The sequence below is a fragment of the Lissotriton vulgaris genome, chromosome 4_1, assembly GCF_964263255.1.
Source record: "Lissotriton vulgaris chromosome 4_1, aLisVul1.2, whole genome shotgun sequence".
NCBI classification, from domain to species: Eukaryota; Metazoa; Chordata; class Amphibia; order Caudata; family Salamandridae; genus Lissotriton; species Lissotriton vulgaris.
The window spans coordinates 1,535,622,535-1,535,645,884 of record NC_141691.1 but is presented as its reverse complement, the minus strand read 5'-3'; positions in this window follow the sequence as shown (position 1 = coordinate 1,535,645,884).

Genomic DNA, 23,350 nt, shown 5'->3' with positions numbered 1-23,350 from the left:
CCATACAGGGTGACTGTATTATAGTCAGTTGTGGTGATTCCGCCACGGTTGATTATATTTGCTCCTGGCCTGACCTGGAAAAAAAGGGGGGTTGATGCTTATCGTCTCTCCTTCTTTTATCCTCCTACGAATTCATACAATAACGCAGATTTCCAATATAGGGAGGAGGGTTTGGATTGGACTTGGAACCAAGTAGGACACTGGAATGGAAATAGACATAGATCAAGAGACTGGGAACCAAGGCCTTGGTTACCAAGGAGAAACCAGTACAACTTGGATGGATGGAAGGGTATTCCCCTGAGAAATAGGTATGATTGCCTGGATATGGTTGATTGACCATCAGGGTACCCATTAAGGGTGAACATGGAGTGTAGTACCCTGTCCACTACTATAATTTTAGGCAATACACCTGAGTTGTGTAATTCAAAACAGCCCTGCAATAGCCCAATTTTGACAGTTATAAACTCTAATCCTGTCAGCACATCATTCCCTGAACTATTTGACACTGTAATACAAGAAAAAATAAATACAGGTTCGTTAGACCCAACTGGTCATAACGAAAATAGTAGTGTGAGCCCACAACACTGTGAAATAGTATTGTCACCAACATCGAGGAAAGCTAATCTGGCCTTAACTTCATGGAACCTCGCGGGTCTCCACAAGAAATTGAATGACCAGTTATTTCTATCTTTCGTAAGGAAATATGACATTGTTTGCCTTCAAGAGTGCTGGGATCAGGAGGAATCGCATATAGAGGGCTATTCCACCATATTTATACCATCTATGCAGGGCAATCGAGGTAGGGGCTCTGGTGGGCTTTGTACTTACGTTTCTAACCTGGTAAAAGTCACAGTGAAAAAAATAGTAGGGGAAGGGGTAAATGATAGAGTATCTAGATCTCTGCAAGGCCTCTCCGTTGTTGGCGAGGGAATGAATCTTCTCCTCATTAACTTTTATAATAACATTGGGAAAGAAGAACCAAAAGCTACCATAGAGGACCTTACTAATATTTTAAATTTGGGATCAGGAAAGGCGGATTGCATCCTTATCATGGGCGATTTCAATTGCCATCTATTTCCCCATAATGGTGTGGACATTTGTGGCATAACTGACCTTAAGGGCGAACCGACCACTCACTTTGCCCACTCCTCTTTTGGCACTATGTTAAACCACCTCATGCACGAATGGGACCTAGGATTTGCGAATGAACTCTGCGAGCCTGTGGTCGATTTTCAGACAACTTTCCATGGGCATGGGTCGGGGACCATTATTGATTTTATGTTGATATTGAATAATAGACAGGGATATGTTCAGGGCTTTGACATCGAAAATCTAGCAATTAGTGATCATTTCCCAATCAGTATCAGCTTGCATAAAGCCTGGCATGATGGTCATGCCCTAAGTCTTCCCGATAAATTATATGGTCACTCTATCTCACTTTCTAAAAGAAATGGTTACGCTTTGAAGTGGGCGAAAGTTGACTCTAGTAACTTTCTAAAAGAAGTAATCACAAAAGATCAGGAACACTTTATGATATGCTTGGAACAAGATCCTTCTCCTGAGAAAGTTAAATTAGCATATAGTAAGATAGCGGTTACCATAAAGGATAAACTGACTATAAAACGTAAAGAGAGGGAAACGACCAAATTGAACCGTTGGTTCAATTCTGCCTGTACTAAAGCTCATACCTCTTTATTGCAGGCTGTAAAGACACTTCCGAGGGATGTGAAACTAGTTAGAGAAGCGAGGACAGTGTACAAACAGGCCCTATCTAATAGGCAAAACGAACTCAAACAGCAGGCATGGGAAGCACTGATTAGAGCTAGTGCCCTTCGTGATAACATTTCCTTCTGGAGAGAAGTTAATGCCCCATTCTTTGTTGAAAGCAGGACTGACTCCCTCGAAATCGTGATACCCGAGGACGATTGGGTCAATTATTTCACGGGCTTATATAAAAAAGATGATTTATTGGAGAGTATTTACTGTGAAATCCCTGCAAACAATTCTAACGACCCTCACCCAGAGGTAACCCACCATTTAGATAAGTTCCCCCTGAACATAATCTTCACGTCTGCAGAAGTCGAGCAGGCAATTTGTGAAAGCGCAAATTCAAAAGCCCCAGGCCCAGATGGTATTCCCGTTGATATATTCAAAGACAGTCTGGACCTCTGGGCTCCGCTTCTCACAAATGTCCTGAATGCCTACACCCAAATAGGTTTTCCTGTCACGTGGCAAGAAGCCATCGTAATCCCAATTTTCAAAAAAGGTGACAGACAGGATCCCAAATGCTATAGGCCTATCTCCCTGCTTGACTCTCTGATGAAAGTGGCAGGGAGAGTATTATTGACTAGATTACAAGCCTGGGCTGATGAAGAGAGGGTTATTTCAAAATTTCAGTATGGTTTCAGGAGAGGTTTGGGCACAGTCGAGCAGGGACTGAACTTGGCCCTAATAACCAGCAAATATACGATGGCAAAAAAAGGCAATCTGTTTATGACATTTGTCGACTTAAGTTCGGCTTTCGATTGCCTAGATCACAAATTGCTATGGTCAACTCTAATGAAGTTAGGTTTAGATCCCCCTATTCTGAATTTTATTAAGGAATTATATAGAGGTGCAGGAGCAAGGGTTTGTTACGGCAGAAATTGTGAATGCACCAGGAAATTCCCCATAGATAAGGGGGTAAGGCAAGGATGTATCCTTGCACCCTTTCTTTTTAATCTTTATATCAACGAAGTGGCAGACTTTTTAACCAATTTAGAAGTTGATTACCCCAAAATAAATGGCACGCCGGTTCCAATTCTTTTATATGCCGACGATGCCGCAATAATTTCGCGAACACAGATTGGCCTTCAAAAGGCACTAACTGGTTTCTCAAGTTTTATGGGGTCTAGAGGATTGAACATCAACGTAGGTAAAACTTTTACCATGTGCTGTACCTCTAAAAAAAAACCTAAGATAGACTGCAGGACCTTCGTTAATCAGTCTAAGATAAGCTTAACTAAAACTTTTTCATATTTAGGCATAACATTCAACAACAGAGGAACCTAGACAACAGCGATAGCTACACGTAACCTGGCCTTCTCCCGCACTATTGGAGCGGTAAAACAATTTGCCAAACGCCTGGGAGGGAAAGCGATTGATACTTTGCTTAAAATCTATGCAGCAAAATGCGTATCGACGGCAACCTATGGCGCTGGCATATGGGGGACGGCCGATTGTTCACAAATCCAAACAACAGAAAATGCTTTTTTCAGACATCTGCTAGCTGTTCCAAGATCTGTTTCCACCACCATTTGTCACAAAGAATTAAATCGCGTGCATATTACAGATCTGATAAAGGTCACACCAGTTATGCTATGGCATAAGATTTGGACCTCAGATGAGATGACTTTCAGCAGGGACGTGATCCAGGACTGCATGAAACAATCAGCGGCTAAGAAGATCATTTGGCTGCAATATATTAAAAACTTTATGAATTCCATTGGGCACCCCGAATTCTTCACAGCTCCGAGTACATGTTCCTTAATTTCGAAAAAACATTTAAAAGACTCCTGTCTCGAACTGTTGGAAGAGAGAAGGTGGTACCTGGATTGTAATAAGTCAACAATCGTCTCTCATCGCTGCATTTTACATGGTCCAGGCTTACATTCGTATCTGGCTCCGGAAAATCCTAGTTACACAAGAATGCTTTTAACTAGGATGAGAACAGAATGCTTTTTTAGGATGGTAACATTCCCTACCCCAAATGACTGGTCGGTGCTATTGATAAAATGCTCATGTGATGACGTTTCGACTCAGTCAAATATTCATAGCATTCTCTTCTGTAAATATTATGAGTGGGGGAGAAAGAGATTTCTGTTACCACTTTTAAGACTGTGGGGCCTGCGTCAATGCAGACCTGCTCTAATTAGACTGTATATGCTACCCGATGAACTTACTGTGAATACAGCTGCTACTTATCTGAAATATGTGGTTAGAACAAGAGTCTCCATGAATTAACGCTAAAGTGGGAATCTATATATATGTAGCTAATAGCATTCTTATCTATTTGAGTTCCTCTGATTGCCTTTTTTACAAGGTGTTTATAAATATTTTTAATATTTTCTTCTGCTGTAATATAGATAGATTTAACTGTTTTTATGGTATGAATTTTTATTGTGCTTTTATGGTCTTTTAATAATACCGAATACAGCTATCTTGACTTGACTTGACTTGACTAACCTCTAGTCTCATAGGACATTTTTTGGCTAAGTGTTCCACAGTAGATAGCTATAATTTGTTGTTTCAATAATTCTGGTACCTAGTGACAATAATTCTGCCAAGGGATTTTTTCCTAACTTACTCTGTGTATGCAGTACATCATACGCAGGACCTCATACATGAGGACCATAGGGGCTTTATCCCCACAAGTAACACCTCTCAGAATCTTAGGCAACCTACACTGGTTGCCAGTGAGGAGGAGTAGGAGGCACGGGGTGGGTCCTGGGCAAACATGGGACACACTAATTCGTTGGAACAGACTATGGCTCATCACTGGGAAGCATTGATTTTTTTTGGTCTTGGAACATCATGGGAATGGGCTCTGCCACTAAGAGGCATAATGTGCAAAGATACCTTTGCAGACGTGGAGTACAAATTGCTATGCTTCAAGAAACACACTTAGTGGGAGTCGAGATAGAAAGGTTGAAACGAAGGTGGAGGGGCCAACTTTATGCCACTTCCTACTCGGCATATGCCAGAGAGGCCTTTATATGGGTGAGGGTGGGAGTCCTATTTGAACACGCATGCTCAATCATAGATAAAGAAGGTAGATTTGTCCTGGCGGAGGGATGACTAGCTGGAAGGGAGATCGTGCTGGGATGCCTATGTGCACCAAACCAAGATCAAACTTAATTCTTTAGTACCCTTTCCACATATTTGGTCAGCATGTCCATTGACAGCCTGCTGATTGGGGGTGATTTTAACTGTGTCCTAGATGTGGCATTTCATCGCTCTACACCCCCACTGTTGAGTACAGGAGAAAACTAACTAGCTAAAGGATTGAGGGAGTGGCTTGAACACTGGGAACTTGCAGACTTTTGCAGGGCCCAACACGCAGAAGAACAAGTGTTCTTGTGTTACTCACACATTCACAGTCCGCATACCCGAATAGACAGATTTGTGTGCTCCCAGAGGTTCACTCAATCTATCACGCATTCAGAATAACTAGGACGAACACTGCCTGACCACAGTTCTGTGCTTATGGGGTTCAGGCTGATGGAGGAATGCCCGCCTGCCCGACGTAGCGGCTTAATCCTACCTCCCCTGAAGATGCAGACTATCGTAATACTCTGGCACAAACGATTTCTGATTATTTCACACAGAATCGGGGTACAGCTACCATGGGGCTGATGGAGTGGGAAGCCTTCAAGTGGTGACAAGGGGTCAGTGCATTGTAATGATGGTAGGTGCTCGGAGAGAACTGGGCAAGAACTTCGAACTATTGTGGACAAAATACAAACACTAGACAAGACTCAGGCCACCCGGGAGAGCTCAGTTGAGGAGATCGGAGAGACATGGGAAAGGTACAAATCCATATTGGAAGGACTATGTAGGCATGATTATAAAACACATGAAGCGGAGGGCAAGGCAGGATGGCTACTGGCATGGCTCCTTAGGCCAGATACACGGGGAGCCCCTATCACGCATATGACACAGGAAGGTGGTAGGTCACTATACTCCCTGATGGCTATCAATAAATAGTGCTTCGATTATTACACGCAGCTATATGCTGCCCCATAGTACTTTAACATGATACACAACTTACTTTTTGGCCTGTTTGGGGCTGACCACTCTCCCAGAAGATGATTGCAAAGGTCTGGGGAAACCACTAACAAAACAGGAAGTGAGGAAGGCAATTAAGGATATGGCCTGGGGTAGGACACCAGGCCCGACGGCCACCCAGCGGAGTTTACGCGACCTATGCTGGGACTTTAACCCTGCAATTAGTGAAAATGTATGTGGAAGGATGGGAACTGGGCCGACTTCCGTAATCCATCAAAGACGCTGTGATTATCCCTCTCTGAAAGGTCAATACAGAAGCAGTGAAGGTCACTGAGTTCCGCCCTCTCTCAATGCTCAACTCAGACTTTAAAATCTAAAGTAAGGTCAAGGCACCTCGCCTTCTCCTGTGTATGCAAATAACCTCTAGAATCCTTCTAGCCTTGCTGCCGTGGCTCTGACTCACCTTGAGCTTTTCACAGACTCTTTTTTGCTCTCCATAGACCCCTGACTGTGTGCACGGACCCTCCCGCCTGTCTCCAGCGGCCCACCAGCTCTGATTCCAGCTAGAGCGGGGCCGCCAAGAGGAGACCGGCGAGGGGCGAACTTCAACTCCCAGAAGCCCTTGCTGGGGTCCGTGTCACCGGGGAGCGCCAGGCGGTGCATAAAAAGCGCATCAGCCCCATCGAGTGGGGGAATCCTTCTAGCCTTGCTGCCGTGGCTCTGACTCGCCTTGAGCTTATCACAGACTCTTTTTTGCTCTCCATAGACCCCTGACTGTGTGCATGGACCCGCCCGCCTGTCTCCAGCGGCCCACCAGCTCTGATTCCAGCTAGAGCGGGCCGCCGGGAGGAGACCGGCGAGGGGCGAACTTCAACTCCCAGAAGCCCTTGCTGGGGTCCGTGTCACCGGGGAGCGCCAGGCGGCGCATAAAAAGCGCATCAGACCCGTCTCGCGGGACGCGAACGGGACGCCGTGCGAAGCCCGGGCAAAGGGCGGGCCCGTTTAAGCCCGTTCAAGACCGGGTAAGACTGGACTGGCCCATGTTATGTGCAATTATTATTCTGTTCATCTTATTCGTATTGTCTAATACCACTGTGTAATCAGCTCAAGCCTATCGTCCTCCACACTGTAAGAAAACGAAGAACTCTCACTGCATGAGTTCTTTCCTCCCTATTTCGTTCGTTTTGAAATGTCTTCAACGAGAGGTTCAAGAAGTAAAACTGCGCAGAATTTAGCCCAAATAACAGGCCCCATAGACTTATTTATCACCAGAACTAATGAGGTGATTAATCAAAGCATATCTTTGTTGGAGCGGAGGGTATTGCAAGAGATGGAAATAGCAAGGAGGTCCTCTTTGGGGCCTCTAGCTTCCGCCCAAACTCCAACACAGCCAAGGCCAACTACCTCTATGGCAAGCCAAAATGAAACCGTGGCAGAGATTTTTTCTGTCCCTGACACGGTTGATTTATCTGCCACACAGCTGTCGCTTGATTCACTCATATCCGATGACCTAGAAAAAACACCAGACCTGTCACAATGTCAAAAACATGTTGTGTCATCAGAAACCAAGGATAAAGGGAAGAGGGAAGGCGCCATATCCAAACAGAAAAAGAACATAAAGAAAACAAAGGGGAATAAATCTAACTCTATTCAACCAATACACTCAGCAAACTCTCAGGCTCCGGATGTAAACCACTCCGCACAGTGTTCACAAAATGATACCAACATTCCTGTGATAAATATCCAGGAACTTCCGGATAGCACGCGAATAGCTGGGAGTACCTGTGATACATGCGCCTCTAATGCCCAATTATTAAATAGTGTGGGGGAGCTATTTAAACGCTACCTGCAACCAGTTGAAAAAAGCTTAATGCAGATTGAAAAATAGTTAGCGAAGTTGAATACATTACCTTTTAACCAGAAAACCTTGGCTCCTGCGCCCTTAGGGGGGGCCAAATCTAAAGCCCCGGGTATTCCTCCTAAATCAGCCCAAACTGTTTCTAAAATCCCAGTTACAGAACCTATAAAATCTGTAGACGCACAAACAGGGCGTAAAACTGTACAAGACATTGCTGTTTCTACTCCTGGCCTAGCAAAGGAAAGTTCCAATACTACCCAAGATATCTCTAAGTCTACACCAGGCACTACCAAGGCCCCTGCGGGGATAGCTAAGCAAAACCTTACATAACAACCTTCTTCTAAAGTGCCAGCTACACACTCCAAGGGAGAGGAGAATAAGAAGGGAGCAAGGGTCAGGCGCCCTGTTCATCTTCCCCCCCGAGGCGACGCCCTACACAGTTATTCTTACGGGGGTACCTGAGCTGATGGATAATACGGATGAACCTCCGTGGGCCCTTCGGAATAAGGTCCTTCGGTGGTTGGGTACTAATAGACCCCTCCAATCTCCATATACCAGCAGAATTACATCAGTGCAAAGAGTAGCTTGGATCGGGGACTCTAGAAAAACCATACAGGGTGACTGTATTATAGTCAGTTGTGGTGATTCCGCCACGGTTGATTATATTTGCTCCTGGCCTGACCTGGAAAAAAAGGGGGGTTGATGCTTATCGTCTCTCCTTCTTTTATCCTCCTACGAATTCATACAATAACGCAGATTTCCAATATTGGGAGGAGGGTTTGGATTGGACTTGGAACCAAGTAGGACACTGGAATGGAAATAGACATAGATCAAGAGACTGGGAACCAAGGCCTTGGTTACCAAGGAGAAACCAGTACAACTTGGATGGATGGAAGGGTATTCCCCTGAGAAATAGGTATGATTGCCTGGATATGGTTGATTGACCATCAGGGTACCCATTAAGGGTGAACATGGAGTGTAGTACCCTGTCCACTACTATAATTTTAGGCAATACACCTGAGTTGTGTAATTCAAAACAGCCCTGCAATAGCCCAATTTTGACAGTTATAAACTCTAATCCTGTCAGCACATCATTCCCTGAACTATTTGACACTGTAATACAAGAAAAAATAAATACAGGTTCGTTAGACCCAACTGGTCATAACGAAAATAGTAGTGTGAGCCCACAACACTGTGAAATAGTATTGTCACCAACATCGAGGAAAGCTAATCTGGCCTTAACTTCATGGAACCTCGCGGGTCTCCACAAGAAATTGAATGACCAGTTATTTCTATCTTTCGTAAGGAAATATGACATTGTTTGCCTTCAAGAGTGCTGGGATCAGGAGGAATCGCATATAGAGGGCTATTCCACCATATTTATACCATCTATGCAGGGCAATCGAGGTAGGGGCTCTGGTGGGCTTTGTACTTACGTTTCTAACCTGGTAAAAGTCACAGTGAAAAAAATAGTAGGGGAAGGGGTAAATGATAGAGTATCTAGATCTCTGCAAGGCCTCTCCGTTGTTGGCGAGGGAATGAATCTTCTCCTCATTAACTTTTATAATAACATTGGGAAAGAAGAACCAAAAGCTACCATAGAGGACCTTACTAATATTTTAAATTTGGGATCAGGAAAGGCGGATTGCATCCTTATCATGGGCGATTTCAATTGCCATCTATTTCCCCATAATGGTGTGGACATTTGTGGCATAACTGACCTTAAGGGCGAACCGACCACTCACTTTGCCCACTCCTCTTTTGGCACTATGTTAAACCACCTCATGCACGAATGGGACCTAGGATTTGCGAATGAACTCTGCGAGCCTGTGGTCGATTTTCAGACAACTTTCCATGGGCATGGGTCGGGGACCATTATTGATTTTATGTTGATATTGAATAATAGACAGGGATATGTTCAGGGCTTTGACATCGAAAATCTAGCAATTAGTGATCATTTCCCAATCAGTATCAGCTTGCATAAAGCCTGGCATGATGGTCATGCCCTAAGTCTTCCCGATAAATTATATGGTCACTCTATCTCACTTTCTAAAAGAAATGGTTACGCTTTGAAGTGGGCGAAAGTTGACTCTAGTAACTTTCTAAAAGAAGTAATCACAAAAGATCAGGAACACTTTATGATATGCTTGGAACAAGATCCTTCTCCTGAGAAAGTTAAATTAGCATATAGTAAGATAGCGGTTACCATAAAGGATAAACTGACTATAAAACGTAAAGAGAGGGAAACGACCAAATTGAACCGTTGGTTCAATTCTGCCTGTACTAAAGCTCATACCTCTTTATTGCAGGCTGTAAAGACACTTCCGAGGGATGTGAAACTAGTTAGAGAAGCGAGGACAGTGTACAAACAGGCCCTATCTAATAGGCAAAACGAACTCAAACAGCAGGCATGGGAAGCACTGATTAGAGCTAGTGCCCTTCGTGATAACATTTCCTTCTGGAGAGAAGTTAATGCCCCATTCTTTGTTGAAAGCAGGACTGACTCCCTCGAAATCGTGATACCCGAGGACGATTGGGTCAATTATTTCACGGGCTTATATAAAAAAGATGATTTATTGGAGAGTATTTACTGTGAAATCCCTGCAAACAATTCTAACGACCCTCACCCAGAGGTAACCCACCATTTAGATAAGTTCCCCCTGAACATAATCTTCACGTCTGCAGAAGTCGAGCAGGCAATTTGTGAAAGCGCAAATTCAAAAGCCCCAGGCCCAGATGGTATTCCCGTTGATATATTCAAAGACAGTCTGGACCTCTGGGCTCCGCTTCTCACAAATGTCCTGAATGCCTACACCCAAATAGGTTTTCCTGTCACGTGGCAAGAAGCCATCGTAATCCCAATTTTCAAAAAAGGTGACAGACAGGATCCCAAATGCTATAGGCCTATCTCCCTGCTTGACTCTCTGATGAAAGTGGCAGGGAGAGTATTATTGACTAGATTACAAGCCTGGGCTGATGAAGAGAGGGTTATTTCAAAATTTCAGTATGGTTTCAGGAGAGGTTTGGGCACAGTCGAGCAGGGACTGAACTTGGCCCTAATAACCAGCAAATATACGATGGCAAAAAAAGGCAATCTGTTTATGACATTTGTCGACTTAAGTTCGGCTTTCGATTGCCTAGATCACAAATTGCTATGGTCAACTCTAATGAAGTTAGGTTTAGATCCCCCTATTCTGAATTTTATTAAGGAATTATATAGAGGTGCAGGAGCAAGGGTTTGTTACGGCAGAAATTGTGAATGCACCAGGAAATTCCCCATAGATAAGGGGGTAAGGCAAGGATGTATCCTTGCACCCTTTCTTTTTAATCTTTATATCAACGAAGTGGCAGACTTTTTAACCAATTTAGAAGTTGATTACCCCAAAATAAATGGCACGCCGGTTCCAATTCTTTTATATGCCGACGATGCCGCAATAATTTCGCGAACACAGATTGGCCTTCAAAAGGCACTAACTGGTTTCTCAAGTTTTATGGGGTCTAGAGGATTGAACATCAACGTAGGTAAAACTTTTACCATGTGCTGTACCTCTAAAAAAAAACCTAAGATAGACTGCAGGACCTTCGTTAATCAGTCTAAGATAAGCTTAACTAAAACTTTTTCATATTTAGGCATAACATTCAACAACAGAGGAACCTAGACAACAGCGATAGCTACACGTAACCTGGCCTTCTCCCGCACTATTGGAGCGGTAAAACAATTTGCCAAACGCCTGGGAGGGAAAGCGATTGATACTTTGCTTAAAATCTATGCAGCAAAATGCGTATCGACGGCAACCTATGGCGCTGGCATATGGGGGACGGCCGATTGTTCACAAATCCAAACAACAGAAAATGCTTTTTTCAGACATCTGCTAGCTGTTCCAAGATCTGTTTCCACCACCATTTGTCACAAAGAATTAAATCGCGTGCATATTACAGATCTGATAAAGGTCACACCAGTTATGCTATGGCATAAGATTTGGACCTCAGATGAGATGACTTTCAGCAGGGACGTGATCCAGGACTGCATGAAACAATCAGCGGCTAAGAAGATCATTTGGCTGCAATATATTAAAAACTTTATGAATTCCATTGGGCACCCCGAATTCTTCACAGCTCCGAGTACATGTTCCTTAATTTCGAAAAAACATTTAAAAGACTCCTGTCTCGAACTGTTGGAAGAGAGAAGGTGGTACCTGGATTGTAATAAGTCAACAATCGTCTCTCATCGCTGCATTTTACATGGTCCAGGCTTACATTCGTATCTGGCTCCGGAAAATCCTAGTTACACAAGAATGCTTTTAACTAGGATGAGAACAGAATGCTTTTTTAGGATGGTAACATTCCCTACCCCAAATGACTGGTCGGTGCTATTGATAAAATGCTCATGTGATGACGTTTCGACTCAGTCAAATATTCATAGCATTCTCTTCTGTAAATATTATGAGTGGGGGAGAAAGAGATTTCTGTTACCACTTTTAAGACTGTGGGGCCTGCGTCAATGCAGACCTGCTCTAATTAGACTGTATATGCTACCCGATGAACTTACTGTGAATACAGCTGCTACTTATCTGAAATATGTGGTTAGAACAAGAGTCTCCATGAATTAACGCTAAAGTGGGAATCTATATATATGTAGCTAATAGCATTCTTATCTATTTGAGTTCCTCTGATTGCCTTTTTTACAAGGTGTTTATAAATATTTTTAATATTTTCTTCTGCTGTAATATAGATAGATTTAACTGTTTTTATGGTATGAATTTTTATTGTGCTTTTATGGTCTTTTAATAATACCGAATAAAGCTATCTTGACTTGACTTGACTTGACTAACCTCTAGTCTCATAGGACATTTTTTGGCTAAGTGTTCCACAGTAGATAGCTATAATTTGTTGTTTCAATAATTCTGGTACCTAGTGACAATAATTCTGCCAAGGGATTTTTTCCTAACTTACTATGTGTATGCAGTACATCATACGCAGGACCTCATACATGAGGACCATAGGGGCTTTATCCCCACAAGTAACACCTCTCAGAATCTTAGGCAACCTACACTGGTTGCCAGTGAGGAGGCAGATTGAGTTTAAGGCTCTTTGTATTGCTTTTAAGCCCACACATGATACAGGGCCGGGTTTCTTTAAACGTAATCTACAGCCTTATATACCTGCCCGCAATTTTTGTTTACCCCAATCCCATAACCTTATAATTCCAAGGTTTAAAAAATGCTCCTGGGGTGGAAGAAGTTTTTTGGTCTGCACAACCAGATTTTGGAACTCCCTTCCTTTAAGGTTGAAACAAGAAAAGCAACTGTTGGCCTTCAGGAAGGCCTTAAAGACTTGGGTGTTTAAACTGTGACGTGGCCTTGAACCGTCCAGTTAATTCTGCATGATAAGCTAGCACCTTGATACCCTTGGGTGAATGTTCGCGCTTTATAAGTTTCCTTTTCTTTTTATTTCATTTCTGTCATGTAATGCACCACCCAAGGCTCTAGAGAACAAGAACATATTGCTGATGTCTGTCGACCTTGAGAAGGCTTTCGACAGAGTCCGATGGGATTACCTTTTGGAGGTCATGTCAGCGATGGGGCACGAGACAGGACTGCCCACTCTCTCCGTTACTATTCGCACTGGCTATAGAACCCCTAACAGAGTTGATTTGACGAGAATGCAGAGGCAACAGTATAACAGTGTGGGGGCACAAGCATATTATATCCCTCTATGCAGATGATATACCTATTTATATACAAGATGGCACAGCGGGCATTAAGCAGGCCATGGCGTGCTGGAGGCCGTTGGAACAGTGTCAGGCCTACGCGTTAATAAGTCTAAAACGTATGTCTTTCCCATACATCACAGAGGGGTAAGACCATCAGATTTCCCTTCAGGATTGACATGGCCATCCAACTCCTTCAAATATCCAGGGATACAGATCATCGTTCGGCTAGAGGACCTTCAGGAGGCTAATTTGGGAAAGACTCTTCGCTCACTGGTGGCCACAAAAAAGTGTTGTTAGCTACGCTTAGACGTCCCCTGGAGGAGGGAGGGCTAGGAGTTCCGGATTTTGAGTTATACTTACTTGCCTCGCAGGGCTAATGGCTCACGTGATGGATCGGAGGAGCAGATGGAGAGGACTGGAAGAGGTTGAACAAAAGATAAGAGGCAAGACTCTGATAGTCGGATTACTTGTTCCTCAGATGGCTTCCCTAAAACTTGGGAGTGCTACTCTCCAGCATTGAAATGCTAACACAGATGCATCTTCAACACAATGGGAAGTAGTCTATATGCACCTGTGCTTCCTTTGGTAGGCCTACCCCATGGGGAACCCAATACATATTTTACGGCGGGCAATTGAGAGCCTGAACTCAATTATTAGATTATTAGTGAAGATATTATATGCACAGTGGTAGCCCCGCAAACATTGTGTAATTACCTACAGCAAGAAACAATACTCTGTGTATATTGCCCAGGTACAAACATTTATGAGGTTCAAATGTACGGACCATAAGAGGAAAATTTCTTTCTGTACTATGTCTTGTGAACCAGCGAGAGGATATGTAACATTATAAAATGGTAATATAAATATCTTTTAAAAAAAAGAAGGTAGATGAAGGGAAAACATGGCTAAAGCTGCAAATCGTTTTAGGGTACTGTCTTGAGCACCCGAAGAAGCAGATCTCAAAGCCAAAGGAAACCAAGTTGCTGCTGCCTTAGCATGGCAACGTAAAGGAAAGCTATGTATATTAAAGCGTAGAACTGAAGCTGATACAATTTTTGTTGATTCCAGCAAATGTGACCACACATTTCAAGTTATGCAAAATTGGGGACTGTTTTGGGAGGTGTTGGTCCTGTATTCCCTGGGATTTATTACATTTGTGGGAAGAATGCCGGTCATAGGCTGCCGAAAAAATCTGTATGGATCCTGTTACATGGGGATAGTTTTTCCCAACATTTACTATGTGGGTCAATCTGATGGAACCAATGGAAGTTCTCATAAGAGACTTAAGAGACGTACAAGTGCAGGAGAGATAATGGGAGATTTCTTTGGAGCTCTGACACCATCTGTTGGGGTGATATTGCATTCTCAAAAAATACAAAAACTATTTACTGTGGGAGGTAAGTTGTCTACTGATACTGCTCGAGAATTCTTAGCAATAGATACCAAAATGATTTCCATGAGATCTATGCTTCTTCAAAAGATGGTAGGGTCTGTCGAATAGTGAACGTGCAACATTGTTGCATGTATATTCCAGGCGAAAGTAAAGTCTTGAAATGTTATATTTAGAACATCGCACACATTGGAAATGGTTTGAAAGATTTAAGAGCTGATGGTGCTTTCAGATTTAATCAGTAAAGGATTTTCTTCTCTGGGTAGATGGTTTGCTAATCTGGGAAGTGGATTGTTTGGGAACATTTTGAAACCCATCTTGGCCATTGCACTATGTGTATTAACCTTGGTTGTCATCTTTAAGGTCTACAGATAATTGAAAACAAAGAAAGCTACGAGAGGAATTAAAAAGGAAAAGAGCTGAACTAGAATTAGAAGATAGACAATGTGGGTACTACGATGAGATGAAGGCTTTAGAAAACTCTAGATTAAAGATAATGAAGACTACAAAGTTGTAGTGTGTGACATAAAAAAAATATTTTTTATAATGGCTTCATTCGCCATCAAATGGGGGATTGATGAAGCAGATAAACTGCTCTATCCCTAGTTGGCACATAAAACCGATGTTGACACCTTTTTGACAGATAAATGTCAAACGTGCACAATTTGGGTTGCCTATGCATTTTGGGTGAGAAATATTTAATTACTGCAGAAGAGCGTAGAGTAGACACAATTAAATTTTGAATAACCTAGGTTTATGTTTACTAAATTACAATGATGTATTCCTTAATGTGGAATAGAAATGTGAATGTAATGACTCACCTTAACCATCCTCCTTTAAATAATGACATGTATGAAGAATTTGTTAAACTAATTTAGATGACATTATATGTATATTTTAGGAGTCTCCTATTTGAACTCCATGTTTAATAGACTTGAAATTGTGCAGCAAGTAGTGTACTGCACAGTTAAATAATTCCAAATTCTTTGAAACTTCTGCAGAATAATCTTGCTACATGTGGTAATGAAGGTTACTAGAAACTATGTTGTTTCTTTAGATTTTAAAATAATTTACATATTGATACTTTGGTAATGTAGTAACGTCATAGTTACACTTAAAAATTGCAAAGAATCTAAGAAGCTACAGGAGTGCGATGAACAGGAAAACAATATGTGAATGATTTAAAGACCCTACATGAAATGCATATTTCCATTATTTTATATTGTGTATTTCATGGAAAAAATTCAAATTAGGCCTGCATTTTCTTTCTAATGCTTAATTCCCTTCTCCTGGAAAGATTTCGCTGACTTGAAATGTGAGGTGACACTATGTGTCACAACGAGTTTCCATGCTCATGATAGGACTACTTGATATTAAATTGTTACATTAGGAACATCTGCAGTAAGAAACTGTTATCTTGAACTGCCTCATGAGCTGTTGCTAAAGAACTATTGTTTGCATTTTGTATTTTTTAATGGTTTGACAGCTTATGTGATGATCACCACCAATTTCTCACGTAATGTGTCTTCTTTATGCCGCATGACAATCATCCTTTACAAACTGACCAATGGACAGAGTGGTCTGACTAGATGAAGTGACCCAGGAAGGTGTCACCCTAGAACTTAAAAACGTATTTCATACCTTGGAATGATGATAACTTGGACACTTGTTCACAACATTTCACTACTTTCGCCTTTGATGCCATTTTGCCACAGAAGACTTTTCTCCTTTGCGGGCTTGCAGACACTCCTGGATATCGCATACGCTGTGTGCACTATTCCCTGACTTCTTTCCCTCTTGGGAGATAGAGATAGCCTTTGAACTGAAATGATTCATGTCCTTTCCTGAACTTTTCCGCTAAGCTTTTTTAATTGATAGGCCGAAAGTGCTTAATTAGATTATTCTACACTCCTAAATTAATTTAAATATACTTACCTTTTGATTTACTAACAAAATCTAACCACCTTGAAATCCTGTTTCTGTCTCTCTTTGACCTGTCGCCAATTATTGATTGTGCATTCCAATTTGAGCCTTAATGAGGGATGAAAATTCAAATGGAGAGAGATCTCTGGACAACAGATACTAATGCTACTATTTTGCATAGCTTTAACTGAACTATTGGTTTGCGTGATTCTAGTCCGACTGAATTTCTCCACAAGATTTGGTCTAGCTGAGATAATTCTGTATGTATTTAGCCTAGTCTTGAGAGTCACATACATGAATTTAATTACCAGTTTGTAGGTTAGTTACTCAATTTCTGGTCCTCATTGAATAAGTGGATTTGGATCCCCTATATCCGACCCCTCTTGGCATGGTTAAAAGATCCATCAGCAGACCAAGTCGATGACTCTGAGGTGTAGTGTAAAAAGATAAAGTGAGTAAAGTAAATTGGCCCAGTGGCCCAGCAGCACCTTCCACAAGCCGAGCATTTTTTGGAGGTGCTTTTTTTTTACTTTGTTGCAAGCACTCCGTATGAGTGCATATGTTTGCAGTACGTCTCCTCTCTCAATGATGTTGTTTGCTCTGCCCCATTCTCACCCTATGTTGTCTTGCTACCCCCTCCTCTATTGTTCATTGTCCCATCCTTGCTTGCCTATTTTTAGACTCCACCTGCCTCCTCCACATCCATTTTGTTGCATGCCCCATTCCAACCAGTCCACCCCCTCGCATTCTTGTTTGGTTCATCCCACCTTCACCCTACCACCCGTTGTTGCCTGGTTCGGTCTCCATTAGTGGAAGAGTGCATTGTCTTCCCTGGTAGGATTGTGCAGTGAATAACTAAAATGACCTCTCACTCCTTCAATGCATCTCCTATTTTTTTCTGGAAGATAGTCAATGCCCCTTTTTTCGCAGCAAACCCATCCCAGTTTATTGAGACAAACATCACTGAAAATGTTTGGGTTACTTCACTGCACTATATGACTCAAGTGATACAACTGTTCTTTTTGAATTAATGAGATGCAACAAGTGACATGGGTGGTAGTGAGGACATAACCATTACTGCCAAGGAAGTTACCTGAACAATATACAGGTGTCGCTTGGGCACAACTGTGTCACCGCTGACATGTTTAAGGGCAATCTGACATTTTGGGCTCTTTTATTGACAGGCTCATCCATCTGTATGTCCCTCGTTGGCCCTCCTACATCCTGGTCTATGGCAATTATCATTCTGATCGTCAAGAAGGGGGACAGGAGCGATCTTTATTGGTACAGACCCATATCTTTAATAGATCCCACAGACAAAACGCTGTAGGGTACTGCTGGACAAGCTTAAATGCTGGGCTGAAGAAGAACATCTTAACCGAAGTTCAAAACAGCTTTAGATCTGGTCTGGGTACTGTCAACCAGTTCTTGAACCTCTATTCAATTATGTACAAATACGTCCTTGTAAAAAAACAGGCTGTCTCTTTTAGGTATTTATGGACCTAAGCGCAGCCTTCGAAAACATAGTTAGGACTAAGCTGTGGAACATGCTTTCAGCTAAGGGTGCTAATCCCCACTTTTCTCTTGCCCTGCTGCACCAGGATGTGCAGGGCAGTGTTTGCTTTGACCTTGGTGGGGTATGTACATCCCTGTTTAAGATCAGAAAGGGTGTCGGGCAGGTCTGTGAATTGTCCTCTTTTCCATTCAGTTTTTACATCAATTACTTGGACGAGAAACTTATCGCTGCCTCAGCTGATCCTCCAAAGGTAGGGACTCTCCCACTGTATGTGTTGATGTCTGCGGATGACTGTGTCCTTATGACTAGAATAGCTTGAGACCTTCAGAAACTGCTAGATGCCTTTGTTTCTTTCATGTCCGAACTAGGACTCCGCACAAATACATCTAAATCTTACACTATGGTCTTGGGCGCGTCCCTGCTTTTAAATACTTGAGGGTTCCTTTTGACAAGAGGTCCACATGGAAGAATTTGAGGGTGGTTATATCAATGTAATTTAAAGCAGCCACAGTCTCTCTGTTTAAATTTGCCTCCAAGTTAGGGCCAATGCCAGTGAATGTGGCAGTGATAATCTACAAAGCTAGACCTGTCCCCATTGTTTTACATGCTGCAGTCATTTGGGGCTTCACAGATCATTCACAACTTCACACTGGTGAAAACAGATTTTTGCTGAAATTTCCATCTCTTCCTCCCACTGTGCAGTGGCATTCATTCAAGGCTCAGAGTGGAGCATTTGATAATTCACACTTGTTGTGTAATAATCCTCTGTTGTCTTTTGATTACACTCCAACAAGCACAACAATTGTAACTGTGATTTGTAAAAATGGCGATTCTTAGAGAATTCACTGTGTAGAGTTTCGTGATTTAATTAAATACAGGGAGGGGAGCATTATGCATCATTTTTTTACCCACCACTTCTGAGCAGCAACTTTAAAAGCTCCAAGTTAAAACGAAGAATGAACACATAATCAGATAGAATTGTATTCCTTTTCATAAGTGCCTTGTACTTCTTTCTCCTTGTCTTTTGTTTCCACTATCTCAACCAAAATGTTCTTTGCTCCTCTTGTCCTACAATTATCTGTGTTCTTTTTATTATTATTTCTATTGAATGGATCAAAAACTTTTGAAACAAAAGGTTATGTCTCTATGAAAATACCAGTTTGTATTCACAATTCAACCTGCACAGTTACACAAGTTACTTAACTTGATCTTCTTACTTTAATTACAATTCCTTATCCAGAGTTTAATTATTATTCCTTAATCAGACCTCACATCATTGGGCAGGAAGGATAATGCTAGCCTTGTTGTCTTTAATAAAATCACGGGGGCATATTATCAAGGGGGTTTATCTCCGCTTTTTTGGCTTTAAAAGCCAAGAAAGCGGAGAAAAATTATCTCCCTATTACCTAGCTGTCGCTAACACCAGTTAGCGACAGCTAGTAGGAGATAGCGACCATCTTGGGCCCCACTTTGCATGTCAGTGATATTTATCACTAATGACATGCAAAGTGGGCGTGCCAAGATGTTAGCGACTGGAAACAGTCGCTAAAATCACTATCTCCTATAACCAACTTTTGGAGATATTCGCGCTAAGCACGAATATCTACAAAAGCTAACACCTGCCCTGAGCAGTTCTTAGCCATGTTATCCAATGGGAGGTGGATAACATGGCTAAGAGCAGTAGCTCGCTAATGCATGAATATCGCTGACTTTTTTAGCGATATTCATGCATTTCGGCCGATTTTTATCGCATTTGCGATAAACCTTGGTAATACCAAGGTTTATCTGCGATAAAAATCGCCGCAGCTTAGCGATAATTTTTTCATGCTAACCAAGCAATAGCGATAATTATCGCTATTGCTTGGTAATATGCCCCACGATTCTTTAGACAGTGAAACCTCTGAGAATCGCCATTTTATGTCAAGACAAGAGACTGGCATGATACATGTTCAAAGCTGCTCAAAGTCAAGCCTGCAACATGCTCAATTGGCTTAAAATAAAAGTTCCTAAAAACCTCTTCATTCAACCAATCTACTGCCCTCATAATATCTTCCAACCTTCCTCCCGCATTATAAGCCTTCGTTGCCACAATTCACATTCAAATTCACTCCGAAGGAGCTGTGCTACCTAACTGAGAATTATTTATCTGATGAGTAGAGTACTGACAAAATATTACTGAATGAAACTCATAGGCATTGTGCACAGGTAAACAAATCAACCTTTATTTCTATGTTTTGCTAGGAATGTAGGCATAGAAAATGGCATCACGTCATGTGACAAGTAGTCTTGAATGTAAATGTAAATGTAAATGTACAGGAATTTATATAGCGCAAATTACCGAGCGGTTTCTAAGCGCTTGCTTAGGGAACCCGTCCTGGTATTCCCCTGTGAGATAACCCCGGCAGGGTATCCGCAAGGTGAAAGCCAGGCATCCCGCCACGAGGGGGCGTTGTGGAGATTAAGCAAGCTATTGCCCAGAGTCGCAGAGTGTGAACCCGTGAATCGAGTAGGCACCGGAGCGAGAATTGTCGAGTCCATGGACATTTTAGGACTCAAGACCCCGCCGAGCCGGGAATTGAACCCAGGTCTGCCTCCTCTAACCAGTGAGCCACACTTCTCCAAACACAGTTTGAGATATGTGCACAAAAAGGAAAATCAACATTAGCATGCGGATGTCAGGCTATGACTTGCATTTGGTGGGACTAGAAGTGCTGGCACCAAGATTTACATCTCCGGCAGTGCAAGTCTGTTTATTGCTCTCGTCAATCCATCAATGTGGCCAGACTGTTAACGTTCCGTTGGTCTCTGTAGTACATGGTCAGCATTGATATCTAAATATAGGGTTTTTGATTTTGATTATCAATCTTTGCATTGATGTGCTGTTGATTTCTAGCTAGGATTGTTGCAATTTTGTCTAACCCCGTTGCCATACTTTTATTCAATCTTGGTAAGTTTATTATTAATCAGCTGTATTTCCCTTTATTGTAGGTGCTGATCTTTGATGATCATTGCCTCCACCAACCACTTGCACATTTTGTGAGAGGTTACCACTCTCAATGATTGCAGAGGATTGATTATTGGATGCATGGTTGGTGCAGGTCTATGTCTGTGTCACGGTTCTCTTGGCTGGACTACGGGTACCTGGTTCAGACTCTGAGTGCTTCTTGCACCCAATACATTGAATGATTATAGCTTTACTTGCACTGTGGGGTTCATTGGTGGCAATAGGGGAGTTGTGTCTTGTCTCCAATCAACAAGTGGCTTATCCGGTTGCATTCTGATATCCTCAAGGCTCTCGCCTTCAGAAGCATGACTCCCATGGGCATGGGTATCTGTTTGAAAATCTAATCATTATTATTGGCTATACTATTGCTGTGTAATGTGGGTTTCATGTTATTGTGTTGAAATAATACACTTTTGAAAATTCAAAGCAGCCCATAATGCACTGTTCATGTGTGAGGTTAATTTCCATGCACTGGCATCTCTGTGCGACCCATATCTGACATGATTTTGGTGTTTCATATACACACATTTACTCAATTACTTGCTATACGGCATGTGTTTATACAATGATTAGTAAGTATTGGTTGTGTTTATTAGAATCTGTGGTACACCTACCTTGGGAGGTACTTGGAATCTCAGATGTGTCAATAGTACCAAAGCTTTCCACTGACTCTGGTTCCAATGTTGTGTTCACAAGTTCCAGGGGGGGGGGGCAGTTGGGGGACCTCCTCCAGTGTCTCTGGTCTCAGTTAGCCAGATTGATACCTTTTACTTCGTTCTGTATCTGAGGTCATATCATGTTTTCAAAATCTCCTCGATGGATCTCTGTATAACTCCCACCTCTTTTATTGTCTGCGGCATTGCCTTCTATATTTTGGGGTAGATTTACAATCCCTTGCGCTGCCAGTGCATCACTTTTTTGGACGCACTGGCAGCACATTCTGCCACATATTTACAAGGACAGGCAAAGCCACCCTGCATGTCTTTTCCTGTCCTTGCAAATACAGCCCCTTTACACGCAGTACTTTGTGTGAAAGGGGCGTTCCATGGGAGTTGCTGTGGGTGTTGCCATGCATTAGTTATGGAACCAGACACATTTCCAGATTTACAAGAAATCAGAAATCTGGAAATACATCTGAATGCTACGCCTCCCCAGGGGAGGTGTAGGGAGGCACAATGAGGAGAAATGTATTTATTTCTCCTTGTTGTTTTCCTCTTACTATGCATGCTGCATTCTGCAGCACGCATAGAATGAGGAAATAATTGATAATGATTGTTTATGTACAGGAAGGTGTCCCTTACTGCGCATAAACAATACATTAAATAAATGACGTTTTACAAGTTCTATGTGTGCTGCTGTAGCACGCATAGAATGTGGAAAACGCCATTTCTGATTGTTTATGTGCAGGAAGGGAACCCTTCCTGCACAAAAACAATCATCCATGGTGCAAGGGTGCCTGAGTTGGCGTATTGGCAGCAGTTTGTGTGCCAGCGCAGGGGGGAAGCACAGAGTTGTGAAATATTGTTGTAAATATGTTGAATCCCTGTGCTTCCAAACTAACACAGCGCGGCGCAGCAAAATGAATTGCTGCACCGCGCTGGTTAGTTTATTGTAAATCTACCCCTTTTTTTAGAAATGGAAGTTTTTATGAACAATTAATCGTGGTGAGACACACACTTCTCTGTCAGTATCTCAAGTTCATTTTCATAAAACTTTGGTTTTCTTTTTCTGGCCCCACCCTCCTTGTCTGTCTCAATTCATGACATTTACAGGTAAATTAGGGGTAGACGGCAAACCCTCGGGACATTGAGGATGGATTATCAGACTCTCTTACACTGCACTCCTCTCCAATTTTCACTGATAAACTACTTCATTGATGTGATGCCATCAAAGTAGGGGATATGAAGCATTCACTTTTTGTGAACAGATTCACTGTTTAGGTAATCAATATTTTCAATTCCCTAAATAGCAGTCCGAATGAATACTGAATCACTAATTCAACCCCAAATATTTTCTTTCATTCAAAATAGTGATTACCTCTCTGCGAGACACAAAAAAATGCCACTTGGTTTTGATGCAAAGCCCTACCTGCTAACATTTGTAGACAGGGTTTTGTGCTAAAAAGATATATCTCCTGGAGGCAGTTGCAGAGCAGAAGAAAAGTTTTTTTCTGCAAACTT